The sequence below is a fragment of the Brienomyrus brachyistius genome, unplaced genomic scaffold (genome assembly GCF_023856365.1).
Source record: "Brienomyrus brachyistius isolate T26 unplaced genomic scaffold, BBRACH_0.4 scaffold1103, whole genome shotgun sequence".
NCBI lineage: Eukaryota > Metazoa > Chordata > Actinopteri > Osteoglossiformes > Mormyridae > Brienomyrus > Brienomyrus brachyistius.
Genome location: NW_026043378.1, coordinates 14,593 through 24,747, shown reverse-complemented (window position 1 = coordinate 24,747; position 10,155 = coordinate 14,593). Strand labels below are relative to the sequence as shown.

The 10,155-nt window shown below is 41.5% G+C and overlaps 1 long non-coding RNA gene across 1 annotated transcript; it reads left to right on the top strand.

Moving 5' to 3' along the window:
• Positions 1 to 1,405: 1,405 nt before the first annotated feature.
• On the top strand, positions 1,406 to 5,701 carry LOC125730266 (uncharacterized). The gene is made up of 3 exons (XR_007390630.1): positions 1,406 to 1,588; positions 5,477 to 5,541; positions 5,634 to 5,701. It is a non-coding gene; the product is annotated as an uncharacterized LOC125730266 (long non-coding RNA).
• The last annotated feature ends 4,454 nt before the right edge of the window (positions 5,702 to 10,155 follow it).

The following is a 10,155-nucleotide window of genomic DNA, read 5'->3' as shown; positions in this document are numbered from 1 at the left end:
CGAGGTGTAGAGACCAGTTAAACGTTCGGTGAGGTCCACCACTGGTCATCATACCAACCCTTATAAGTTACCACGGTCAGTGAATGATCGTTCGGTTGGGGAGGAAGACCAGTGGTTTGGGGATAGAATTCTTAGCTGTGATCGTTGGGTCATCAATTTCATTTTGGGGGATGGATTGTAGCCAGGCAATTATAGGCAGGTATAGGAACTGCAGTTCGGACTGGAGGCATAGCCGGGGCGAGATGGCTGTGCATGTTCCGATGGTAGGGCATATTGGCAAAGGAGCAGGCACGGGAAAGACAGGCAGGGTCCTGATAGATTTGGTGGAGCATCGGCGGGCATATTGAATTTGCAGTGTAGCAGCCTTTCTGTTTGCTTGTTTCAGGGGTGAACAATCTTATCCGCAAAGGGCCGGTGTGTATGCAGGTTTTCGCTGCAACTCCCTAATTAGATTTCTAATTAGAGGACTGATTAGCTGAAGAGTCCTCATACCTGGTTTTGAAGAGCTGACCTAAAGGTTACCCCAAAAACCTGTTTTTTTTTTTGTTTGAATGGGGCAGTGAGTCATGGGGTAAACTACTGTTCTTTAGGGGTTTTCAAGGTGGAATTACGGGTCGATAATTTTAAGGATCAGGTTGTAAACCTCCCTGGTGTTGCTTTAATATGTTTTATCTGAGGTTGTATCGTGTATTATCAAGCCAGCCGGCTTAGTGGCCTCGGGAGCGGGGTTTAGTGGGAGCAGCTGGCTAGTTTTATTTTCTTTTTTGTTTGTGTCTTTTTCTTTGTTGTATGTATATTTTGGGTTCATTATTAGGCAGGCTGGGCCTTTTGGCACCTGTAGTCTGGGTGCTGGATTGCCCATAGGGGTCTTTTTTATTGCTGTGATTTGCTGTGTCATTCACTAGTGTGATTTGTGCTGGATGTGTTTTTAAGGTTGTGCTGTGGCGTGTACCTGAGCAAACTTTGGGCAACCTGTTCTCTTGTTGGCTTTATTGACAAAGGGTGGATTAGTCTAATTACGGCCTGCTACAAATAGCTGCATATAACGTATAAAAAAAATCACCTTATGGGTGCTCCGTAGGGTAGCAAGATCTTGAGTTTTTTTACAGTACTCGGGTACGTTTTAAAATTTTCGACCAATCAGCAAACATTATTCTGACAGCATAGCTGGGAAACCAATGAAAAGTGAGTGCAACGTTCTAGAACTTGACTTCGGGTTGACGCTCCCTATAAAAGAGCTGGGTACTGCTTCAAGGCGTTCAGTTGGCGCTACCTCCTGATAGAGTAGCACTGTACGGCTCTTGTTCCGTAAAACAACATCAAAAGGATGAAAAAAAAAAATTTTTTAAAGAAGACGAAAAAAACATCGTCTAAAAAAATAAGCCAAAAAAATAATATCCGAAGAAGGAAAAACATGCAAAGTAAAAAAAACAAACAAAAATAAAAAACAATATCCAAAGAAGAAGGAAAAAAACATCCAAAGGGAGAAAACAAGAACTGAAGGGCAAATGAGGTAGGAGGAAATACAAATTTCGTTTCAGCACCGTTGGAGTGCCAAGCCGTGAAAAGCATTTGGCCAGAAGACAAGGTAAGTGTTGTAGCTGTTATTTTAAAACAGCGCTTTTCAAAATGCTGCTTTATAATCGTTTGAGATCGTTAGCCAGTGTGACAGCTGAAGGCTTTTTGAGTTTACCAACATAAAGTTTTATTTCTGTATTAGGACATTGTCAGGAACAATGATGTGTTCATCGCTATGATGTGGTCAAAAAGCGATGCATTGAATCTTAGAAACATTTGTGATTTTTCAAACAATGCTTTTCCTTTTATTTAATCAGTAAAATTTCCATCGGTTTTATATAGTGCCCCTTGAAATATGTCTTTAGCTCATTTTCCGGGCATTTTACTAGAATGCATCCTGAGAAATACACAAGCTCTGCTGCATTTCCGTGCCTCGATGTTTAGTGCCGAGTATAATTGTTGCAGTTGCCTTTTATATATTCCATGAGACCTGTTGGTACCAAGAGAAGTGTGAGACTGTCAGGGTGAATTTATCATACAATCGCACGCATAAATACCTGAGGGTTGCCAGTCCTTTTGCGTTGTTACAGGAGGACTAGAGCTGACGAGTGTGTTTCTACACACTATCAAGGGCATTGTAGTACAGTTTTCTCAGGTGGGAGAATGCTGCCGATCTCCTATTTGACAATACAGCCCTTGATATATTAGAATATTACAGAACTAGAAGCCTTTTGCAAGGAAGAATGTGAGAAAATCCCAAGTACAAGAACTGAAAGCCTTTCAGCTGGCTATAAGAAGCGCTTGTAAGCTGTGATATCTGGCAGAGGAGGTGTTACTAAGTACTGATTACGTAGGGTGCCCAAACTTTTGCAGAGTGCCATAATAATGTTTTTATTTTGTAATTTTGTTCAATTTATGGCATAAAAAGTAACTATTCATCAATGTTTGCTGAAAATATTGTGTATTTTCCCCCCAGTTCCTAAAGAGACTGTATTAACTGATATTGTTGCTTTTGTAATTGAAAAGATGTTATTTGTCAAGGGGTGCCAAACCTTTGCATAAGACTGTACACAGTGTGTGTATGTGTTTATGTGAGTGTGTGTCTGTGTGTGTCTTTATATATATATATGTGTGTGTGTGTGTATATATTTCTGTATATGCATGTGTATATATATATTTATATATAGTTCACACACATTCAAACTTATTTGAATACACATTCAAAATAATTTTTATTATTATTATTTTCGTTTTTTTTTTTTTTTGTGTTTTAAAATGTTTTATTTTTGCAATGGAAATAAAAATAAAGCAGTCCTCCGTAGAGGAGGGGTGGTGGAGGGAATATATATATATATATACATATATATAAAATAATTGTCACACAACCTGGGTGACATGCCTTGCCTGCTCACCCAGTTTTAGTGCACCTTAGTTATTCATAATGACCATCTAGTCTCGATACACCCATGAATATATATGTATATATATATATATATATATAGTTTTTCTGTTTTTTTTTTGCAATAGACAATAAAAATAACGCAGTTCTCCGTAAAGGAGGGATGGTGGATGGAATATATATATACATATATATATAAAATAATTGTCACACAACCTGGGTGACATGCCTTGCCTGCTCACCCAATTTTAGTGCACCTTAGTTATCCATACTGACCATCTAGTCTCGACACACCCATATATATATATATATATATGTATATATATATAGATATTTTTTCTTTTTCTTGTGTTTTTTTTTTCGCAATGGATATTAATAATAAAGCAGTCCTCCGTAAAGGAGGGGTGGTGGAGGGAATATATATATACATTTATATAAAATAATTGTCACACAACTGGGGTGACATGCCTTGCCTGCTCACCCAATTTTAGTGCACCTTAGTTATCCATAATGACCATCTAGTCTCGATACACCCATAAATATATATGTATATATATATATATATATATATATATATAGTTTTTTTTTTTTTTGCAATAGACAATAAAAATAACGCAGTTCTCCATAAAAGAGGGATGGTGGATGGAATATATATATACATATATATAAAATAATTGTCACACAACCTGGGTGACATGCCTTGCCTGCTCACCCAATTTTAGTGCACCTTAGTTATCCATACTGACCATCTAGTCTCGACACACCCATATATATATATATATATATATATATATATATATATATATATATATATATGTATATATGTATATATGTATATATGTATATATGTATATGTATATGTATATATGTATATATGTATATGTATATATGTATATATGTATATGTATATATGTATATATATATATATGTATATATGTATGTATATATATGTATATATGTATGTATATATGTGTATATATGTATGTATATATGTGTATATATATATGTATATATGTATATATATATATATATATATGTATATATATATAGATATTTTTTCTTTTTCTTGTGTTTTTTTTTCGCAATGGATATTAATAATAAAGCAGTCCTCCGTAAAGGAGGGGTGGTGGAGGGAATATATATATACATTTATATAAAATAATTGTCACACAACCTGGGTGACATGCCTTGCCTGCTCACCCAATTTTAGTGCAACTTAGTTATCCATAATGACCAACTAGTCTCGATACACCCATAAATATATATGTGTGTATATATATATATAGTTTTTTTGTGTTATTTTTTTGCAATAGACAATAAAAATAACGCAGTTCTCCATAAAGGAGGGATGGTGGATGGAATATATATATACATATATATAAAATAATTAATGTCACACAACCTGGGTGACATGCCTTGCCTGCTCACCCAATTTGAATGCACCTTAGTTATCCATAATGACCATCTAGTCTCGATACACCCATAAATATATATGTATATATATAGTTTTTTTTTTTCGCAATGGACAATAAAAATAACGCAGTTCTCCGTAAAGGAGGGATGGTGGATGGAATATATATATACATACATATAAAATAATTGTCACACAACCGGGGTGACATGCCTTGCCTGCTCACCCAATTTTAGTGCACCTTAGTTATTCATAATGACCATCTAGTCTCGATACACCCATAAATATATATGTATATATGTATTGTTTTTTTTTTTTTTTTTTTTGCAATAGACAATAAAAATAACGCAGTTCTCCATAAAAGAGGGATGGTGGATGGAATATATATATACATATATATAAAATAATTGTCACACAACCTGGGTGACATGCCTTGCCTGCTCACCCAATTTTAGTGCACCTTAGTTATCCATAATGACCATCTAGTCTCGATACACCCATATATATATATATATATATATATATATATATATATATATATATATATATATATATATATATATATATATATATATATATATATATATATATATATATAGTTTTTTTTTTCTTCGTAATGGACAATAAAAATAACGCAGTTCTCCGTAAAGGAGGGATGGTGGATGGAATATATATATACATATATATAAAATAATTGTCACACAACCTGGGTGACATGCCTTGCCTGCTCACCCAATTTTAGTGCACCTTAGTTATCCATACTGACCATCTAGTCTCGACACACCCATATACACACCCGAAGCTCTGATCTCAGATCAGTTCCATGCCTCCAGAATCTAATGTTACCCTCAAGGAAGAAGGGAAGCTATGATGAGTAAAAAAAAGGTTATTAGAGTGTCCTGTCAGCGTTGGGCTTCTTCGGCCTCCGCCATTGATTTTTCGGTTTCAGGATGGAAAGTACAAGGTGGCTCTGTGTTGATGAATAATCCAGGAAAAAAATGCCACAAAGGCATGGAGTCACACCAGTGGAGTCTTATCCTTGCAATAAAGACCCCTGTATGACCTTTGCTGAATATTTCCAGTTTAGTGGAGCTGATCTGTGAGTAATGCAGTTATGCAGCAGTTTCTGATGGTTTCCGGTTTTGCAGGTGGTGTCCTTTTCAGCTTGGAGGAGGGAGCCTCCTTCTGGAACCAGATGTTGACCTGGAGAATCGTGAGTGACGTTTCCGATTAGCATACCTGATCTCCTTGCCCCGCCACGGGGCTCTGGTGAAATGTAACTATTCAGTGACCCGTATCTTTCAGTTCTTCGCTTCCATGATCTCGACCTTCACCTTGAACTTCTTCATGAGTATCTACCACAACAAGCCGGGAGATTTTAGTAACCCAGGTCTCATCAACTTTGGACGCTTTGACAACGATGTAAGTTTCCCATTTCTGTCGGTGTTGTGATGTAGATTGTCCTTTTTAAAAGTCTGTAGATGGAATCTTGAAAATCAAAATATTGGGCATCGGTAATTGATCTGGTTGTCTTGGCCAATGGTATGCTGTCCGCAAGTCAAGTAGCTCTTGGGAGATGTCGGCCGTTACCCTCTGACATTGGTTTCCTGCCTCCCGTTAGTCAGTGGGGAAAATGTGATGTTTATGGATGTCTGGACAACTTAGAGTGGAGAGCATTTTATAATCATTACCTCGTTTGGGAAAGGCGAAAGAAGACGGTATAATTTTGACCAAAATCCAGAATGAGACCAAGTTCACACTGTTCCCGAACATGTTTTGGTCTTTCCTGTCCGTGCCGTTCAAGAAGGGGCTGATCTGTGAACTTTATGGGGAAACAAGGGTGAGAGAGAAAAGGATGAGCTGTTATTTCCAGAAAGGGCTCGACTCGGTACCCTGTCACATGAGCAGTGATGTATTTTTACCTGCCTTCTGGTCACATGGGTTGGAAAGGAAACCATGAAACGTTTGTTGGGGGACTTGGACACAGCCCCCACCCCGCAGCGCATGACTTTCCTGGGAGGCCCCCTGGGCTGGAAATATAGTCATCACCTCGGTGGACATGAGTACCGCGCTGTTTTAGTTGGGCCTCCTGGTTTAGGTAGGCATGTTAGCCATGGTTGTGGATGTTTCTCGTTACAAGAGAGGCACCTGTAGCAGTTTACATGGTATGCAGATACGGTTGTTTATTTTATTTTTTTTAAACGCAGCAGAATTTTTCCCGCCTTCGGTGCCTGAAGTTTTTGGGAAACGTTTGCCCCGGATGCCCACTGTATGCTTCCTGTAGGATCACAACACGTTCACCATTTTTTTAAAAATTATACACTACTGTGCAAAAGTCTTAGGCAGGCAAAGAAAATGATATTTAGATTATCCTCGTGTTGGTGTAAAACTATGATATTATGCCTGTGAAAGTGTGTCAACTTCGCCATTTCAGAACCTCTGCTAAAATCATCCTAGTATTTGCAGCGACCGTCCAATGCAGCCATGTGTTTTTTTTGACTTGGCCACCAGCACACCTCATACAGCTAGTCAGTCTCTCACTGACTTTTTAAGCCAGTATATTTAACTTTTTTTAATTCAGCTGTTGGTGAAATTTAACAAAATCATGGAACGGCTGAGGTGCCCCTGAGGAGAAGTTTGGGAACTGAAGCGGTGTTCATCTAGCCATCCAACTAGATATCAGTAACTTTTTAGAAAATAGAAGAAATTACTGTGATGTTGTCATTTGCATGTTTGACTGGAGGATTCTGGGTATTGATTTTTTTTCTTTTTTTTTACCCCCCCCCCCTCAGAGCACGGAGTACTACCTGTATGAGATTCCTCTGTTTATCGTCATGGGAGCCTTCGGTGAGAGAGAGAGAGAGAGAGGGAGCGTCTTATTGTGGAAACCCAAACCTTGCTCTTTTACATCTTAACGGACTGGTTCTGTTTCTGGTTTTCTCATGCCGGGCCCATGTCTCTTTCCCCCCCGCAGGTGGATTGCTGGGAGCACTGTTCAACGTCCTGAACTACTGGCTCACCATCCTCAGGATCAGGTGTGCCTGTGTGCGTGTGCCTGTGTGCGTGTGTGTGCCTGTGTGTGTGTGTGTGTGCGTACTTCTGTGCGCATGTGTGCCTGTGTGTGTGTGTGTGTGTGTGTGCGTACCTCTGCCTGTGTGTGTGCACGTAAGTGAGGCCTGTTTGGTTTTTACTGTGTCACGCCTGTCTGAAACTTAGGCATCTTAACACTTGAAATTAAATAATTAAATAAATATATCCCGAGACTGTGGGGCTGACCTTGAAACTGCCCCACACTGGTTTGATGCAAATGAAAGTTGTCCCACAACAAAATCATTAGCTGAGCCACCATGCCCCCCCCCCCCATCCCCAGGTATATCCACCGGCCCTGCCTGCAGGTGATCGAGGCCATACTGGTTGCTGCCGTGACGGCCACTGTGTTCTTCACTATGATCTACTTCTCCAACGACTGCCAGCCCCTGGGGGAGGATCAGCTGGAGGAATACCCCTTGCAGGTAAGGCAGCTGGAGGTGGGCTCTCTGTGATTTCATTGGCTGAACAGCTGAGAGGGTGTGTATCCTGTCCTCAGGCCTGAACCTCCACTTATCCCTCTCACAGCTGTTCTGTGCTGATGGCGAGTACAATTCCATGGCCACGATCGTCTTCAACACCCCGGAGAGGAGTGTCCGCAGCCTGTTCCACAGCCCCGCAGGTCCGTGGAGTTTCCAGCACGTGTTTCAGGGCAGGATGGGTCGTGACCTGAAGCCGGATTGGTCGCCCCTGTTGTGCCCTTCTTCTGGAAGAGATTATAATTACAGTCCGTTGTCCATCTTTAGAATGAACACCTGTGTTTGATATTGGTGACAGGCTGGCTAGGTCCGGGGCAGCTGTTTGAACAGTCAGACTCGTCTGCCACCTCTGTCGTGTCGTAGGTTTGTTTACGGGCCGCTTCTGGCTGATTGTTTTCCCAGACAGACAGCTAAACCCATACACACAATCCTCCTCAATTATTCAAGGCTTCCCTCATTTGGGATGGGGGGACTGTCACCCTGCCTGGGGAGAACAGGAGCGCTTCTCAAGTGCCCTGACGAATGCCACCGTAGGCAAGTTCGAACGGCACTAAACTGTGTTCATCCATGCCCTCTAGTGGATGAAAGACATACCAAAGTAACATGGCTTGGTCTTGATCGGCTCCAAATTGCACTTTACACCAGGTAGAAAAATGGAAATGATCATATGAAAAATGCCATTCATCATGAAATAATTTCTGTACACCTGTATCCTCATTACAAGGGTGAATCAAGTAAAACTAGCTGGTTTCGCTAGATTAGCGTTCTTGGGGATCAACTACATGATCAACATTTTAGCAAAAACGTGGGAAACACTGACTTAGGTGATGAATTCCACCACCACCACCCCCCCCCCCCCCCCGGCAGGTTCCTACAATCCCGTGACCCTGGGAATCTTCACCATCACCTACTTCTTCCTGGCCTGCTGGACATACGGCCTGACTGTGTCCGCCGGGGTCTTCATCCCCTCGCTGCTCATCGGCGCCGCCTGGGGGCGGCTCTTTGGCATTTTGCTGGCCTCCATTACGCCGCACAATTCCATACAGGTACATCAGGACGGGTCGCCGTTCCTGGGGAAGCGCCGTATAGCCGGTGAGGCGGCGTGGTCCGCTGGCGGAGGAGGGGCCGTCACGATAGCAGAACTCTTCCCTCAGCAGAGAGAAACCTCACAGTGGCGACGTTTTCCACTGACCTTGATTTTTTTGCACATTTTGAAGAAGCAAAACTGAAAATCCGTTAATGGGTACGATTATATTTCAGGAGGACAAGCCCTCAAACGCTTTCAGTTTGATTGAAGTGGTTTTTGTGGCGATTCGCAAAACTGAAATGGAAGCCGATTTTGCGAACTTGTTGCTGTGTAGGACACGATGACTTGGTTCTAGAGCTCGTATCTCATGAAAAGCTCAATCCATGTTGAGGCACGGAATCATAAATTGCAGGTGTTGTTTCCATGATGTTACTTAATGGAAACACCCTTTATGCAATTTCACTTTGTCAACAAATTTGCTTGTTTGTGCAGAACTTTAATGGAAACGCTGCAGGTTTTGATATATTAAGGAAATTGAACGGGGTCTTTAGAAGTCAGAGGGCCTCCTTCAACACCCGCTTTAGATTGATTTCCTCTTTGTTGTCCAATCAGATTTACTCTTTAAGCAGTCACGTGACTCTTTGAAGGTGCCCTATTGGTTAGTGCTGTATCGATTTCCTGGGCCGCCCAGCGTCATGTCGGCATAGATGTAGTTTAACATAATGTTTGTTGGAAGTAAAGCCCCCTCGAAGTTTTTGAATGAGCATGTTTTATGATTTGTGGCGTTTCGTTTGACAGACCTTGGCCGACCCTGGGAAGTACGCTCTGATTGGAGCCGCCGCCCAGCTTGGTGAGTGTCCGTCCGCGGTCAGCCTGCTTTTCAGAGCTCGTCTAGAGGTGCATGGAGGCACATGAGGCTTCGGGTTTGCGTCTGTTTACGAAGGTCTTTGCCAGGTGGGATCGTGAGGATGACCCTCAGCCTGACTGTCATCATGGTGGAAGCCACCGGAAATGTCACCTACGGCCTACCCATAATGCTGGTTCTGATGACGGCGAAGATCGTGGGCGATTATTTCGTGGAGGTCAGTGTTGACGTTTCGGGTTGGAGCGGGTTGGTCCATTTGGCATTATGTGTGAGCCTGTCAGTGAGTGATGAGCTCATCGCCTTTCAGACCGTGCAGAACTTGGAATCGGGCCAGTCGTGTTTCGTTAACTGCTCCGGTCTCATGTTTGC